General features: G+C 41.1%; 1 protein-coding gene across 1 annotated transcript in view; it reads right to left on the bottom strand.

Annotated features, from left to right (window-relative positions):
• Positions 1-15,886, bottom strand: part of LOC119964479 (diencephalon/mesencephalon homeobox protein 1-like) — a 50,887-nt gene extending 35,001 nt beyond the window's left edge. Inside the window, exon 1 of the mRNA XM_038794027.1 lies at positions 15,702-15,886. The gene's annotated coding sequence lies outside the window, so the exon portion shown is untranslated. The remainder of the gene's footprint in view (positions 1-15,701) is intronic.
• Between the last annotated feature and the right edge of the window lie 3,092 nt (positions 15,887-18,978).

Genomic DNA, 18,978 nt, shown 5'->3' with positions numbered 1-18,978 from the left:
CCGCCCCCAGGTCAGACTGAAGGCTGAGAAATCTCCTTTGCTGGATGCCTGCAGTGTCCATCAAATTTAAGGTAGTTTCTCATCAGTTTCTGGTGCTTGCGTACGAAACTGTCCCTAATCTGGCATTAATTGGCAGAGTCACTTAGAGAGAGGATGTAGGACGGCTTGTCCGAGAAATTCAGAATGATTACATTTGCCCATCAATGACTGGTCTTTCAGAACCGGGACATGTTGGTAGAGCAGAGTAGTTACCGTGGTTTAAACCAATCTGTGCTGTAGCTGACCTGGAAACACTTAATGCTGACACTGGGTATCTCTAATGGGAAATTTAATTCCCCAGTAGTAACATGCCTTAACTTGAGTGCCAAAGAAAAAGAATCATACTTAGATCAGGTGGATAATAATAATATACAACTGCATCATAGAATCCGTACACTGTAGAAATAGGCCATGCGGTCCATCAAGTCTGCACTCACCCTCCAAAAGAGCATCCTACCTGTGCTCACTCCTCACCCTATCTCTGTAACCCCACCTAACACTATGGACACTCGGGGCAATTTAGCATGGCCAATCCACCTAGCCTACACATCTTTGGACTGTGAGGGGAAACCAGAGCACCCGGAGGAAATCCACGCAGACACAGGGAGAATGTGCAAATTCCACACAGTACTCAAGGAATCGAACCCTGGTCTCTGGCACTGTGAGGCAGTAGTGTTTTTTAAAAATTTTAGATTACCCAATTATTTTTTCTAATTAAGGGGCAATTTAGCATGGCCAATCCACCTACTCTGCACATTTTTGGGTTGTGGGGGCGAAACCCACTCAGACATGGGGAGAATGTGCAAACTCCACACAGACAGTGACCCAGAACCAGGATCGAACCTGGGACCTCAGCGCCGTGAGGCAGCTGTGCTAACCACTAGGCCAGTAAGGCAGTAGTGCTAACCACTGTGTTGCCCTATATTCCAACTGCACCTTGGAATATTATGTTAAGATGTATAATTCAAGATTTGATTACGTTGTCATTTATGTGGAATTAATTTAGTACTTCTGTGCAAAAACCCTCCTGCAATACTTAGGCAATGTCTTAGACAAATGTTTGGTTAATAGACGATAGGTTGCATCCATTGATGTATATATGGACTCATTTTATTTCTGTAACGTTTGGGCTGTATATTAGAATTAAAATACAGCAAGAATTGCCAACTGTAATGTATCAGACACACAGAATTCACCTTTTACAAGATTTTGAACAAAATCTATATTCAAAAGATGCTTACTGTAAAATACAGGCCGTTACACAAAAGTTGTGGTTGATGAATATACAAATGTCAAATAGACTTGCATGGAATTCAAATGTTTAATAGTTAAAAATTATTAATATTTTCATATTAGTGTGTAGGTCATCTAGGTTATCGTGCGAATCATTTTTAAGGAAAATGTATGTTGTAGATTTACCATCAGGGCAAAGGGATTTCAGCTTTGCATCAATAGAAAATTTGAAATTTAAGTTTGGTGTGAGGACCTGACCTGCCTCTGGAATAAAGCAGAGTGAGATTCCCTGGAGGGGCAGCCAACACATCGCTTAAGATTTAACACAGTGTGATGTGTAAATCCAGTGCAATGTCAGATCTGGTTTATAAAGTACTCAATGGGTCTGACGTGCCTTATGGACTCTTTGTAAACCTAGTCGATCTTCACTTAATCACTTAAATGTTTACATTACCTTTCCCCATGCTCGAAAACATTTCAATGTCTACCTTTTGGGAGACAGCGCTGGTGTGGTTACATTCAGACATCTGCAGAGTTCACTCCTAAGGACAATTTGCAAGTCCTAGTTGGGCTCAAGCTGATCAGAGTAAACAAGAGTCTGCCTGGTCCCTGCTTGCAGTGATCAGATTGAGACCAGGAGCTGAAGTGACTACATACAGCTTGTTTTCCTCATAATGTTTACTGCAAACCCCAATAAATGGTAGAATTTTGACAAGATTATTTTCTAACCCAATGCTAGTTAAAATTGTAAAGACTGTCAATACCATAAGAAATAGGAACAGAAGTAGGCTGTTGGGCCCATCAAGCCTGTTCCGCCATTCAATAGGATGATGGCTAATCCGACATTCCTCAAGTCCACTTTCCTGCCCCTTCCCCGTAACCCTTGATTCCCTTACTGATCATAATCTATCTATTTCTGTCTTCAATATACACAAGGACTCTGCGCCCACAGCTCTCTGTGGCAAGGAGTTCCAAAGACTCTCAACCCTCCGAGAGACAGAATTCCACCTTATCTCAATCTTAATTTTTTTTTAGTCGTTCATGGGAAGTGTATATCACTGGCTGGGCCAGCATTTATTGCCCATCCCTAATTGCCCCAATTTGCAATAATCTTTATTGTCACAAGTAGGCTTACATTAACACTGCAATGAAGTTACTGTGAAAATCCCAGAGTCGCCACACTCTGGCGCTTGTTCGAGTACACGGAGGGAGAATTCAGAATGTCCAAATTACCTAACAGCACGTCTTTCCGGACCTGTGGGAGGAAAAGGGAACACCCGGAGGGAACCCATGCAGACACGGTGAGAATGTGCAGACTAGACACAGACAGTGACCCAAGCCGGGAATCAAACCTGGGACCCTGGCGCTGTAAAGCAACAGTGCGAACCACTGTGTTACCGTGCCACCCATAGGGGGCAGTGAAGAGTCAGTCACATTGCTGTGGATCTGGAGTCACATATAGGACAGATTGGATGGCAGATTCCCTTCCCTAAAGGATATAAGTGAACCAGATGGGTTTTTCCAACCATCGACAATGGTTTCATAGTCATCATTAGACTTCTCTATTGAATTCAAATTTCACCATCTGCATTGGTGGGATTTGAACCTGAGTTCCCACAGCATTACTCTGGGTCTCTGGTTTACTAGTCCAGTGACAATACCACTATGCCACCACCGCCCTTGGAGTCCCAACCTATTTAACCTTTGCTCAGAAAACAATCCCTCCATACGAGGGATCCATACCTAGTGAGCCTTCTCAGTTGCCATATTTTGATTCAGCGAAAACTTCACAATATTAGAGTTGACCATTGAATATTGTACAAACTATGCTAAAGGTTCTGTTATTTCATAAGGTAATAAAAAAGGCTTGCAGATGACACTAACTTTCTGGTGACAATAATAATTCAATTCAATATTTACATTGTGAATTGTAAGGTCAGTAATAGATATGAAATTATCATTTAAATTGGCTATTAAACACATGAAGAGCGGGGAGAGGAAGTATGGAATTGGGAAAGAACGGGCTTGCTGCATGTTTTTAAAAGAAGTTTCCACTTTATATTCCTCGGAACATTTTGTAAATCTGCAGTACAACAATCAACTTTGGACCAAAGTATTGGCAATATTATTGATGGCAATTTCCTTAGATGTGACATACTTAAGTTCCATTTGGTCACATATACATCACCTTAAAAAAACTAATTGCCCTGCAACCTGGTAGTGTTTATCGACCCGGTGGGGTGGCCACAGACAAATATATACAGTGAATAAAGATTGTTTATTTAAAATAATATTCAATGTTCAAAATGCAGAAATGATGCATTACTCAATCATTCTGACCAATGTTTAAGTCAAATGACCTCCTCCTGTGCTGTATTTCTATTCTGTAGAAGTTATTATTTAGAGAACTGCTCTCCTCTAATATGATTAATATAACTATGCATTCCAGAATTAATAGAAACAGCTGTTTCAAAAATCGAGCAATTTATTGACCACACAACCATGCTAAATCTCAGCTGAGATTCCCTTGTGTTCGTTGCCCAAAATGGGAAATATTTCATTTTAAGGCACTGATAACGTTAAGTAATGAACACACACAAAAAAAAGAAAACCGTCACGATCAGGAAAAACCCATTCCAAATGTTTCCTGTGGATCTGATGTTTTTTTCTGTATGTACACAGGACAGAAATGTTACATTATTTCCAGCGCAGCAAAGTGGTTGTGACCAAAAGGACACATTTTGTGAATGAGTAGTTCTGGCACAGATTCTCTCCTGCTGGGAGAGCATATTGGGAAATCACAGATAAATGTTTGTGATTTCCCATTCATAACATGTGCTGTAAGCAGCATAACATCAATTTTGTTTCAATGTACTGCAATCAATGCAAAATCAACGTCCTAAATTTCAGTTTTAAAGTGTAACAGGTGCCCAGCCGGTCCATTAGACCACACTTGAGATCAAATTATTCATTCAGAATTAATAGGTTAGTTGCCTCTTATGAGTTGGTTATATTTCAGTTTGCATTCATACAAAACATTTTTTAGTTTCACATTGATGTGAACTGTGTAGCATAATGAAATAATCAGTCCGAGTTCAGACAAACTGAGTGAAGTCACTTGGGGAGATGATCTTCTGTCATTTTGGAGGATCACTTGGGAACTTTTGAGCTTTTTTAAGCAGCTCAATTTTTATAAAGTGCTCACTGTCCCTTCAATGTAAAAACTTGAACTACTGTTTGTACATTGTTGTCTTGTGGAAGAATCATGCAGGGCAGATAGAATAACCCAAATTGTACCCGTACCAAAAAAGTTCCATTACTGACCATAAACATGTCACTGACACTCAAGCATGCGTAGATGTATATCTAAAATTGCTCTTTTCCCAGGTTTTAGTTTGGCTTTACTCTGCAATTGTGGTATTGAGGCATAGAAGTGTTTTTATTTTACCAATACTAACATTATAAAGTACATATGGAGTCAGTCTGGTTTGACTTTAAAGCATGTGAAGAGAAGGGCAGCACAGCAGCACAGTGGTTAGCACTGATGCTTCACAGCGTCAGGGTCCCAGGTTCGATTCCCGGCATAGGTCACTGTCTGTGCAGAGTCTGCACATTCTCTCTGCATCGGTTTCCTCTGGGTGCTCCGGTTTCCTCCCAAAAGTCCCGAAAGACGTGCTGTTAGGTAATTTGGACATTCTGAATTCTCCATCTGTGTACCCGAACAGGCGCCAGAATGTAGTGACTAGGGACTTTTCACAGTAACTTCATTGCAGTGTTAATGTAAGCCTACTTGTGACAATAAAGATTGTTATTTTGTCATTCCATAGTCAGGTCAGGCCTTGATTCGGATTCAGAAGACATCGCTGGAATTCTCCGGCTGTTAAGATTCTCTTTTCTGCTGGCAGCGTACTCCTGCTAGCGGGTTTCCCGGCGGTGTGGGGTGGCTTCAATGCAAAATCTCATTGACAAGCCCCGGGAAGAGACAATCCCACCGCCAACGAACGATGCTTCATTATACATGCATTAAACCACTGTATTAATTTCACATGAAACAATAAAGTATTAACTTGCATCAAAGTGATCTATTTCACCTACATTTCTCTCCAAATACAATTTGTTCTGAGGATTATTGAGATAGATATGAACAAATGGGAAATCTGCTATTTGTATAACTTTTCCGCCAGGTGTTTTTTGTTAGCCTGGTTGTCCTGTCACTCAATCTTTTAAAGGCCTTTTTAATGTGATCAGTAAAGTGATAAACCATAGTGCTAGTGCTATTCAGTTTTGAAATTGAGTTCATGTTAAGAACATTTTAATTCACTGCCTTGTTATTTTACTAGTGAATCCTGAAAAGTGTGAATATTTTCCTAAGCAATCTCTGAAAGACATTCAGCATTTTTTGGGGCACTGCTCTTTCCATAATTCAGATCTCTCATACCTCACTTACAGGGATGAACTTCCTTCAAACATTTCTGTTAATAGGTACAGGATAAAGGAGCTGGAATTTCAGAACACTATGGAACAGATATATTGTACATTTTGAGTAAGAAAGAATGGGTTGTCATGTCATAATGGTGTAAAACAAATAGTTCAACTGTAATGTAACTGTGCTGCTTTGATGTGGTGTTTTTCTAGAAGAGTTGGTCTCGACCATTTCAGTCGATTGCAATCGAATTAAAATCAGTGCAGAATCATATTTTTAAATATTTTTGGTGGTCTACTGAACTTTAAGGAGTCCCCTACATTGTATTTATTAGTTTTAAATCACTGCCTGCGTGATAGCACACGCATTAGAAGGATTAGAGCTATACTGCCGCTCAACTCTGTTGCAATTTTTAATTGTAATAGCTGCTATCCAGAATGTCCCTATCCCATCATAGCAATGCATACACTTTTGAAGATTTATTCATTCATACATATATCCTGCAAAAGAAGATTGACAGTTTCTCTAATTTTGCATGAAGTACAGTGGATTATATTCTCAGCAATAGGAAACCATCAGGACAAAACTATCTTTAATGTGTTTCTAATATTTCTGGCACCATCCAACATTCTGCTGCACAGCCGAACTCAGTCCAGCCACAAATATAATGCTGCTTGCACATTTTAAAATAAGTGTGAAACCCTGACAGGAAGGGGATTTGTTCCTGCTTTAATGCACCCAGGAATCCTTATGCCAAGTTAATGCCCATGTCCTATTGTCATTTTTACATCTTGGTAAAATATCCTTGCATCAATGGAAAGTAACTACAAGACTTCTCTGTTTAATAATCTCATCAGCAGTTCCAGAACTGTCAACTGATCATAGGATTCCCTGATTAGAGAGTGATCTGATAAGGCAGCGTAGTGTTGTGCTGTCTACCATTTTCAAAGATGGTTCATGTATGTTTTTTTGTGCTATGTTTTTCTCTCTCGCTTACTGAAGACACCAAATTGCGGATGGAAGACATCAAGTCATAGGAACCAGATCTAATTCCATACCTTACTTTTACAATTTTTTTTATTATGAGTAGCTCTGGACAGTGAAAGCCTGCAATCTATTGGATTATGATTGGGAAGGGGGAAAGAGAGGGGTGAATAAGAGGGCTTTGCAGCTCAGCTTCATCTCAGCTTTGCTGGGCAAACAGAAATGTGCACTTTGCAAAAGGGAAACCAAGAGCTGGAATTTTGGTTGATGTGTTTAGCCCCGTGTTTCTATGAACAGCCAGTACAATGGCTGTATGGACTGTAGATCAGAACTCAGACTTTCCTGGGCTCTAACAGCTCACTTTTTGGGGTGGCGGTGACCTAGTGGTATTGTCACTGGACTAGTAAGAGAGTGGGGGTAATGCTCTGGGAACATTACATATAGTGAAATTTGTCTTCAATAAAATCTGCAATTTAAAGTCAAATGATGACCATGAAAGGGCAGCATGGTGGCGCAGTGGGTTAGTGCTGCAGCCTCACGGCACGAGGTCCCAGGTTCGATCCCGGCTCTGGGTCACTGTCCGTGTGGAGCTTGCACATTTTCCCCGTGTTTCTGTGGGTTCCGTCCCCACAACCCAAAAGATATGCAGGGTAGGTGGATTGGCCACACTAAATTGCCTCTTAATTGTAAAAAAATGAATTGGGTACTCTAAGTTTAAAAAAAATGATGACCATGAAACTATTGTCAATTGTTGTAAAAACCCAACTTCAGGGAAAGAAATCTGTCTAACCTACATGTAACCTACATGTGACTCCAGACCTACAGAAACGTGGTTGACTCTTAAATCCCGCTGAAATTCGAGAGGCCACTCAGTTCAAGGGCAACTGGGGATGGGTAATAGTTGCTGGCCCAGCCAACAAAGCCCAGATCCCCTGAATGAATAACAAAAAAATTATTACATTTAGTCGCACATTTATATGTGATCAATTAGCGCAGTTGGCTAGAGTGTGGTATACAATAATGCTGAGAGGTTGGATTCAATCTCTCCATTGTGGCTGCTTCCACATCTTACCCCATAATGATATCATGGCATGAGCCATGATTGGTAAACCTCAGCCCATGGGGATGCTATGTGGAGGAGAACATTTAGAAGTGTTCAATATCAACAACATAATTACATTATTATTTACCCACATTAGTTTCACAGTTACTGATATGTGAACTGGGGAAGATGGGAATGTAATGGTAATGTGAGCGGACTAGTCATCCAGCCGCCCACACAAAAGTTCTGGGGACAAAAACAGAAAACACTGGACGATCTCACCAGGTCTGGGGACAGGGGTTCAAATCCATGGTAGCCAGTGGAATTTAGATTCATTTTAAACATCTGGAATATAAAGCTAGCCTCAGTAATGGTGTCCGTGACAACTATCACCAGTTGTTGTAAAAAACCATCTCGTTCACTAATATCCTCGTGAATCCAGACCCACAGCATTGACACTTAACTGTCCTCTTCAATTGCCTAGCAAGTAACCCAGTTCAAGGGCAATTAGGGCTGGGAACCAATTCTGGTCTTGCTGCTGATGGCCACATCCCATAAAGGAGTAAAGAAACATTACAGCCAACTCATCACATTCAAGATACATTTCCAGATTAACTACAAAGACTGTTGTCATGGTAACATGTCTGATTTTAGATCATTATTGGGCACTATAAGTTTATATTAGGTCAGGATGTTTCACCTTATTATGGATTGATATCCAATCATTGTATTACATAGCTACAGACTGACACAAGCCCAATTGCTTTCATGTATGCATCTAACCATAAACTAGAATGAGACAAATTATGGACTCAATATAGCAGGAGTATCCGATATAAACTGACATTATAGAATCAATTCAGGAATTGCACACAGCCAGCAGAGAGCCATATCTGAAAGGGCTGCCGGTCACGGAATTCATGTTGACCTGTTGTAAGCCTCACTCTGTTTTCGTATGTGGAATCTGCAACATTCGGCCCAAATGAGCAGTACCAATTCATCCTCCACAGCAGCCCCCTCCTATCCTAATTACCTTTCCCCACAATGTGCTCACATGTCTCTTACCTCATGTAGCCTCCAAGCGTCCCCTTAAATGTATAAATGCCTTCTACTTGAACCATTTTATATGCCAGCAAGTTGCACATTTTCACCAGTCTGTATAAAGAAATTCCTCCCAAGTTCTATATTTGATAGCTAGCTTACATTTCGACCCTCTTCTTTCGTGATCAATCACAAGTAGAAACTGTTTCTCCATGTCCATCCCCTTTTGTCTATTTTGCCTTGTTTTTTTAAACAAACTCTATCAGCGCCCCTCAATCCTTTTTCCCCCGCACCCTCCCAATTCTGGTCTTCCAAATCTTTTTCTGCAATTTCTCCGAAAACTGCACACAGGGGGTCAAGTCAGACTGGAATAAAGTTGTGTGCAACTTCAACATTACCTCCCTGCTTCGATATCCCTGTAGCGCCACCTCGGTGCATTGTTTACATTATTTATGGCCTTGTCAACTTTGCGTTGCTACTTTTAGCCATTTACGCCTCTGTGCTCTCAGATAGATCCCTTCGACTTTACCCCATGTCGCTTGCACCGAGTAAAGTGGCCTCATTTCCAGGCAGCGCCCACTGGGACCGCGTCATTGGTAGTGGCGTTTACCCTATCGCTGTTGTGCAAGTCTGCATTCAGACTGTCGCATTAGCGTCAGGGCAAAGTGGAAATGAGGAGCAGAATATCGGCAGAGCGGCGAGTGTTTGTGTTGATGCCCTGAGATTGCGAGCTCTCCAATCCACGGGGCGGGTGCAGTTCGCCCAGAATTGTGCGGGGTGTCACGGGCGTTGAGAAATGAGCCTTCCCAACAACCCCATTATTGCCCCTCTATTGCTGGGTTGCAGAGGCAGGGTGCCAAGTGATCTGTGGTCTGAAGAGCAAAGGAAACGAAACACCAACGGGAACCCCGGTTCTTACCGTTCACAGTTCCAACTGGTGCTGGTGGGCAGCACAAAAACTTTCTCGGCGTGTCCCAATTCAGTTTCTGCCTCCTCCCCCAAAAATGAAACGTGACCTGCAGGGTGACAACGTGTCTCGGCAACAGTGTTATTATCAAACTATCTGTTGGGGGGGGGGGGGGGGGGGGCGGGGGGGAGTCATTAATTATGAAGCACACGATTACAAAGAGCTAATTGGTATAATTATCTCCATCCTCTTTAATGTAGTGTGACTGATGCGTTTTTTGTCGAATTTAATCAGGCGATTTGTTTCGTGTTAAGAGACATAAATCCGGTTAAACTCAAACTTTAATTGCATAATTACTGAAGGATATCTCTACCCCCCCCCCTATTGATATTGATTCATTTTACCCATCCGGCAGTAATCTCCTTCAAGTATTCCTCATGCACAGGACCCATATATCAAGCTGCTTCTCTCTATACTTATTCAGTAGCGATACACGGATGTTCATGTCTTTATTTAATATGGAAATACGTGTAGCAATTCAGACAGTCGTATAAAACGGCCCTCAACATTATGCGGTGCCCAGTCTTGCCTTAACTGCCTTTTATTGATTCCGAGAAATCTGCATATAAATAGACGCCTTGCATGTGTCTCCCCGGAGATTTGGGGGAAATGAGTAAATTTACTATCATCCTGGGCACTGAAATGCCGAATATGAGCGATGTCAAATAACACTGATGGATTGGTCAAGTGTCTCAGGACACGTCCCGCAGACTTCATAGGGGCGAGTAATGTTAGAGATGGTTCACATTTTGTGCACAATACAATTTCACTCTGGACATTTAAAAGTAAACAGGGTCTCAGGAACAGATTCAGCGGAGTTAAGAGTTGTACAAAGTTGGCCCATTTTGTGTGTATATGTTATCAATAAACGATACCGCTGCAGATCCTCTTATGGGGTAGAAAGATAGAGAGTGATTGATAGAGACAGGGACCGGCCGTCAAAGGCAGAGGGGGAGAGAGATGATCAAAAGCGAAAAGCTGATGAAGGTTTATACTTGTTAACGTGTATAGGTATTGTTCTGACAACTGCTACCCCGGGAATTGACTGATACACAAATTGCCCGTGGAGGGGGGCAGGCGCTCAGCGCCTTCAGTGCAAGAAGGGCAGAAGCTTAACGTTCATGAACACTTATCAGCATGGGACGTAACCCAACACAACTGCAGATAGTCATCAAATACCCAGAATGAGACATGGAGTCCGGAGCCAACACGAATAAAAAAAAGTCAGACGCACTTAAGAAGTCAAATAATAACAGCTTGTTAAATCTATTTTACATTTTGAGCGTTCCTCAGTCTGCAAGATATATATTCACCCCCTCCCCCAGATTTAAAAATCAGGTATGAAAGTGGTATTGGCATTCCCTTGTAATATTCAGGATCGCCTCATCCCCGCACTAAGTAAACAGCAAACAGTACAATGATTAAACTGGGTTAGAAACCCACGTTTTTCCATGTGTTTTCGTGAGAGATTAGAAAGAGGGAAAAGTTTCCATTTGCTGCATTTTCTTCTTCAAGTCGATTATCTCCCTGGTTTGCACAGTGTTAAAAGTTTGGCTTGGCGGAGTTGCCGTAAGGGATACTTGCTGCGGGACATGATTATATATTTATTACTGTCATCTACATCTGCAAAGGCAAATCTAACGACAGCGCCGATCTGGAACCAAATATACAGTAATCCTAATCGAACTGCATAAATCAGAACAAGCTAGGGGAAGTGGTGATTGAAGGGGTGAGAGAGGACAGCGAAGAGATGAGATATGTGTGTGTATCTTTCTTTAGATATAACATTCGACTTTTTAGCAGTCAAAGCAACGTCAAAATCTTGATAATGGTTTATTTCTGCTCACAGTAGAATATAATCATTAGATAAAAACGCATTTCCCTTCACTGAATTACTAGGAATGTCGTGTGTAAGATATTCAAAGATATTTTGTTAGCTAGTGAATAGTTATTTGAACTATTTTGATAAACAATATACATTCCTTATGTTATTCACAAATTAATTAGAGCGCTTATTTATAATTTAATACAGAACATAATGAAATAGAGGCATCATATCCAAACCTGCCAATAATTTTATATGGTTGCTGTGCATTCCAGGGGCGTTGTATTTATAATTGGAACATTGGCAATTTTAGTTTAAATAATTACGTTGTGATAATTAAATATTTTAGGGCGTAGCTTTAGGGCAGACCATATTCAAATGTACTAATTATAGTTAATTGAGATGTTTTCCAGCTGTCATAGCACGCTAAATAGTATAGAAATGTAAACGGTCGCTGCAAGTGAAACTGGAAACAATTATACTCAGATGGAAAATTAAAACCTCATGCAAAAAATTAATTATTTCTTAATTGTTGTTAATTGTTTAACACAGCCAAATGGGCTTTGATTACATATTAGACGAAACACAATCCACACGCGTGAGGTTTAAAATCATGATTTGGAGAATTGTTCTTCCATTCGATTTGATTCTGAACGCTGGGATTTACCATTTGCACGGGTTCACTCTGTTCCTTAAGTCCTCTGTACGTTGAGATGGAGCTAATTATTTATGGACACTTGCTAAACAGTTTAAAAAATTCATTGAAATGAGATTTACAGCAGCGCCCAGGAATGTTGATTACTTCGACAGAGGCGATTTCTAAACATTTACTTTGCTACAAAGTAGGCCAGCGTTCAGCAGTCACCTCTGCATCGGGATCATCGCCGTAGGGGCGAGTTTGGCAAGATTTATTAGATATTCCGTAAAATATGCATCCTGATCCCCATTTGGCTCAGGACCTAATAGAAGTGGAAATAGCTTTCGACTGCAGTGCGGTTCATTCATCATCCTCTCTGACACCAGGTTGAACCCCCCCCCCCCCCCCACCACCACCACCACCCCACCAGCGTCTCTCCTTATTTGCTGATCACATATACATATATGGTCATGCTTAGAAGATACACCACAAAGTTGATGTGCTTCTTAGGTATACTGTTCCATTTTTGTCGTTATTTATCTTGTAATGTCTCTTTCCAGACCCTATCCCCACTCCCCACCGTTACTTCGTCTAGTCGCACGTCTTCATTTTGTTTGTTTTTACCCAATGCCATATTTTGAAAGCACACCTGTCCAATGATTTATATTTCCAGCACTCCGACACACATTTCTGTTTTTGTGTATGTCTATTGGGCAGTGGATTCCATTCTGAGAATATCTATACTGGATCATTAAACATCTATCTACATATGTACAGACATAAATATTTGCCATAGGCGTACATCTGATACAATTAATATTTAATGCGTTTGTATCGATGTTTATTAAACATGTTCGGAGTTTTTTTGCATGCATAATATATTTGCATCATCTCTGGGTACCTCTCGCCCTCTCTTCCGTATTATTTATTCCGCTGTAAGTACTGATCAATCGATCTTTCTTTTTTTTTAAACTGTTTGTTTAACTAGTTTTTAATTTCAGTTTTTTAAAACTTTCTCGGCAATGCGCCATTCATGAATGGTTTCCCTCTTTTCCAACGGATGTCTTATCACTCTCTGTATCTCCTCTTGATCTTTTTTTCCCCCACTCAGTTTGCCTCACCTGTAACATCTATACAGCTACTCTGGCTTGGATACGTAACTAAGATACAGCCGTGCCCCTCTCTCCTAATTTCCCGAGTTCACATTGTTGGAGTGTGTGCTGGTGGAGGGGGGCATTTGCTTAATCACATGAGATGAGAAGAGCTGGTGGCTCTGCCCAACCGGAGTAGATTTTTTCTCAGATAATTAAAGAATAACTTGGCGACAGATCTGCTACAAATATACAGGGGGTGGCGAATGGGCTTTACAGTGCTTTCACGGTCAAATAATCTGGCCAGTCAACATCTTTACAACTGTGATACACCTATCTATCTATCTATACAACTGTGATACACCTATCTATCTATCTATACAACTGTGATGCATCTATCAATCTATACAACTGTGATACACCTATCTATCTATACAACTGTGACAGACCTATCTATCTATCTATACAACTGTGATACATCTATCTTATCTATCCAACTGTGATACACTTATCTATCTATCTACACAACTGTGAAACACCTATCTATCTATACAACTGTGATACATCTATCTATCTATACAACTGTGATACACCTATCTATCTATCTATACAACTGTGATACATCTATCTATCTATACAACTGTGATACATCTATCTATCTATACAACTGTGACACACCTATCTATCTATCTATACAACTGTGATACATCTATCTATTTATACAACTGTGATACACTTATCTATCTACACAACTGTGATACACCTATCTATCTATCTATACAACTGTGATACATCTATCTATCTATACAACTGTGATACACCTATCTATCTATCTATACAACTGTGATACATCTATCTATCTATCCAACTGTGATACACTTATCTATCTATCTACAGAACTGTGATACACCTATCTATCTATCTATACAACTATGATACATATATCTATACAACTGTGATACACCTATCTATCTACCTATCCAACTGTGATACATCTATCTATCCAACTGTGATACACTTATCTATCTATCTATCTATCTAGCTATACAACTGTGATACATCTATCTATCTATCCAACTGTGATACACCTATCTATCTATCTATACAACTGTGATACATCTATCTATCCAACTGTGATACACTTATCTATCCATCTATCCATCCATCTATCTATCTATCTATCTTATTGTTATTTTGAATGAATAATTCACAAGAATAAAATACATCCACATTTTTTCTAAATTCTCTGCAAGTATCAGGAACCGACACTTAATTCTCTGTCTGAGAGAAGTGCAGGAGGTGGAAGATGCCGTACCTGAACAATTATCGCAAAGGGCTTTTAGTTGCTTGGAAGCAATGTTCCCGATCTGGAGCGAGCTTCAAAACTCCAGCCGGATTTACTGAAGGAAGCATTCTGGGCCTTTGCTGGGAAAATGTCGCCACATCAGCCGAGCTACGTTAATCCTCCACTATCCATTATTCCTCCCGAGTTGACGCATTTAAAAAAAAAAGTTGTTGAAAAAAAAACCAAATATGTAAAAACTCTCCGCGGCGTCGGAATGATTATTTGGGGGAAGTCAAGATGGAAGTGAATCAGGAACCCGAACATTTTCTTTTCAATGGCTTTCTGTTGTCACTAAATGCCACCTGCACGCCGCGAATGCCCCTTTAACTGGCGCCTGTCGCGATCGTGGTGGTCGGGCTTTAACACAGAGATATCCCTAAAACAAAGCGAAGCGTTTCGCTTCTAAAACAGCGGCCACTCCAGAAGTTTTGCATCTTTAAATCTTGCCTGGCACGAGACTTTTCTGAAGGTGTAAAAGCGAATTCAACACAGGGGGTTCCTTTCACCCTGTGCATGAACATCTCTCTCCTTCCAAAGCTTGTCAACTTACAAGAGCGTTACCTTTGCTGAGAAATCTAACTGATACAAGCATTCGGAGCTGGGGTTGCTGGGCTGTTTTGGTGAAGTTTCTTCCAGGCAAGAGAATGAGCGCTGACTTTTAACAGAGGGACATCAAGCGGGGATTTAGAAAGACTGACATTCACTCGCGGAGATCTTTGGAAATCATCAGATTGTTCTGATAGTTAGGCGTTTTGGTGTAAAAGGCATCAGTCTTCATTGTGTGCATACATTTTGTTTGATAATATATAAAGGGGGGAGAAGGAACGAGAAAAAGGGGGACCAGTTGGTGGGACCCACCAGCAAACTATCAGAGCAGCACAAATTAAACTTGGCAAACGGAGCCGAACAAGCAGCCAGTAAATATACCAAACAGCGGGGGAAAGCGATTAATTTGCACTTTTACACAGAGCTATACATGTAAACATATCTATCTATCAATGTTCAAAGGCAGAGAGAAAGAACAGTATTGTTAAGTATACATCTTCAATTTAAACGTCTATATTCTACACTTACCTTTCCAAAGCTGAACCTTTACAGTAGCCCACGAAGGGAAGACTCCTACTTCAACAGTTCCTCAATGATAAGGCAGAATTTATGACACTTAACACTCAGAATTGTTCAGCAAGAGAGTTCTGACGTTTTACTTGTGTCTACAGACACCTCTTGTCTCTCTTTTTGTATTAGTCTGCCTCTCTCTCTCTCTCTCTCTCTCTGAGTCCCTCGCACTCCGTTCTTGCAGATTAGAAAGTTGTAGCCAATGACAGGGTATGTTGCCATCTGCTGGGAAGTAGCCTGATGCAGGATTTTAAAACAGAATCACTGGCGTGCTTCAGGAGCCAAGAGCAAGTTTGCAGGATTTCAATGGTCCTTCAATGTGTCAATCAAAACATGGCCTCTCGCTCTCCCTCTCACTTCTGCACAAACTTCTTGTAAAACAACCTGCGTCACATTCCTATCTGGACAGATCAAATCAGCTTCAAACATTAAAACACAATAAGGAATTTATAATGTATTATCAACAAGAAGGACCAACTCCCCCCCCCCCCCCCCCCCCCCCATCACAGCAGAAGAAAGTGCACAGTATTTAAGAGCGCCCTTTGTACATGGATATCGTTTTTCTGTTAGTCAGAACTGTACAGGCAGTTTTTTTTTGATGCAAAGTTGACGAACTCAACCGTTGATTTTATTTGCTTTTCAGATTTGTCATGCTTTCCGTAGCAGAATGGACGTCTCTAACCCTCTGGATATTGCTAATAGAGTCCCGGCTCCTTCCCATACAATCTCTCCCAGCCCTGACGGCTTAAACTGGGATTGGGGCAACACGACGCCATTTCACACACCAAAAAAAAACTGCCTTAAAATGACTACTGGTAAGAGGATTAAAACAATAATGCCCGTCTCTCCTTGATGTATGTTAGATAGCGTCTCCTTCCCAGAATGCAGAAGAAAACTTTGCTCTGATTTTAGGGATGGTGATACCTCTAAGGGGTAATACTTAAGACACTTCTGTTAAAATCGCTGTAGGAGTTGTGTGTCTAAACATTTTGTGAAGCAGCTCCTTGTGAGTGGACGCTCTTATTTCACAATTGACCTCCTGTTTTTCTACTCTGAACTAACTGCTCGTTTTCAGCCTTTTAAGAACATTTATTTTGCACATTCCTCCAAACCTTCTTTCAACTCATTTTTTTTTTCTTTCACACCTTTTCTTTTTCCCTCTCTCCACAGTGTTCTCCTGTTTCCACGCTCCTGTTGCTGCTGCTGTTGTTTGGAAGTGCCCGCTAAAACACTGGCTGCTTCTATGTTTTAAGTTGCTGTCTAGCAGCCTCCCTTGTCTCATGCCAACTGCGGGTCTGCAGAATGAAAGGGGATTAACTTGTGAACTGCTGAAAGTAGGGACTTAAATGGGCGCAAAATCTCTCAAATGAGTCATTGTGGGAGCCGTTCTAAAGCAATTAAAGCGAGGATAAATTCCTCCCAGCTTTTCCTTAAAACCAGCTTTCAGTGGGGTTTAATGCAGACTAGCGTCCAGTCCGTCAGAGGGGTTTAAGTAAAATATTGAGAAGGTCGGTTTCTTTACAGCATTCCTTCCGTGCCTTTTCCCCTTCCTCTTCATATTTTATCTGGCGATCTCACCCCCCAAAAAACTTACAAGCCTTTATCTTTTCCTTATTTATAGCTTTACTAAATTCACGCTATTTTATACCCCTTGCATTCTCCAGTAAAGCACAGAATAACGAGGGCGCATTGTCAGCGAGCCCTCCATAAGAACTATGCTGCCATCAATCTTGTCCCCTCCTCTCTCTCTCAATGATGTGTAATAATATTTGAGCTTGGGACAACATGAAGACCCAGAAAAAGGAAAGCTTACGAATCGACTCTGAGACTTTTTAGAGTTACAGACGCCCCTAACCCGCTCCCCCCACCCACCTCCTCACTCCCACCCACCCCCTCACTCCCACCCACCCAAACCCCCAAACTACTCGACATCTGAAGCGAGAAACGGGAGGCTATTGGCGGCTGTCAGCTAATTAATAGATCTAATCACTTTTACTTTATGAATACATTATATCCGCAGCCTCTTGCATTTCTCTATTTTCTCCCCTTTGCCGCCAACCCGTCCAAGGGTAGCTCATTTAAAGGCAATTAATCATTTTGATGTATCGTTTAAAATTGACTGGTTCCTAGGGACCTCCTCTGACAAGAATAACAAAGCAATTTGCCAGCAGCCATCTACACGACATGTTATTAGCGCCGGCTTGGTCTGAGCTGGGCTGTGGGAGAATTAGGCAGCAGACTGGATGAATAGACCTACCTGTTAGCGAGGATCTCCTCTCCTACACCTGTACTTCACACGGACCAAAAGAAAATCGTTTTATTGATGACAAGAGCCGCCAATTCTCTTTCTAATCTCGCCTAAGAAAGTTTTAGGTGACTGGAATGTCATTTTCTTTCATCCCCCCCCCCCCCCCCCTCCCTGTTCCAACTGCCCAAAGTAAGAGTTTAAGGTGATTTGAATGTCACAGCGGATTCTGCATTACCCAGCTCCTTCACTTTACGCATTCTCGTAATTCATTCTTCTTAACATTGTTTAATTCGTCAACTTCAAGTGGATTAATTTCAAACCAAAATAATGATCTAAAGCAACAACACACCTCAATGTTATGAAACACTTGCACGTATATTAATGGCTCGCGGTTTCTAATTAACGCCTGACTTTCAAATTCAGGAAGTTCCAGTTGTTGCAGTTTGCACACAGCAGGTCGAGGCAGCCCTCTCCCGATACTTTTCACAACATTTGCAGGAAAATTGCAGGGAAAAATAGCTCCCAGTGGAAAAGGTCATGAGTGTCAAAGAGTTCGCTCAGAGTGTTAGAGTCAACTTATTGAATGAATGTATGTGTACAGTCTGTAAAAGATTTGATTAATAATGCTGAACACCACAGCAGCGTGCTGGTGGCAATGGTCAAGTCATTCTGTGAATAGGGGTTCCCCAACCCCATTATTACTATTTTAAATACCATACATTATTAAGTGTGCCTGAACCTAAGATGGGCGGTATGTGTTCCGTCGCTAAACCGAAAATGGTTTCCTCGACTAGATATTGTTTATTCGCAAAACGCTTGATTTATTCCCCCCCCCCCCCCCCCCACCACACACACTTTCCTATCAGGTCTTCACCTCGACCTGTCCAGATTTGCAATTCCTCAAACGAGATCATTGGCATTTTAAACTTCATAGCTGCAGTAAATAAACACGGCTCCTAACCAACTTACCAATATCAATTATTGTAT

The sequence above is a fragment of the Scyliorhinus canicula genome, chromosome 4, assembly GCF_902713615.1.
Source record: "Scyliorhinus canicula chromosome 4, sScyCan1.1, whole genome shotgun sequence".
NCBI lineage: Eukaryota > Metazoa > Chordata > Chondrichthyes > Carcharhiniformes > Scyliorhinidae > Scyliorhinus > Scyliorhinus canicula.
Note: the sequence above shows the minus strand (reverse complement) of the source record. Positions and strands in the feature narration are given on the sequence as shown.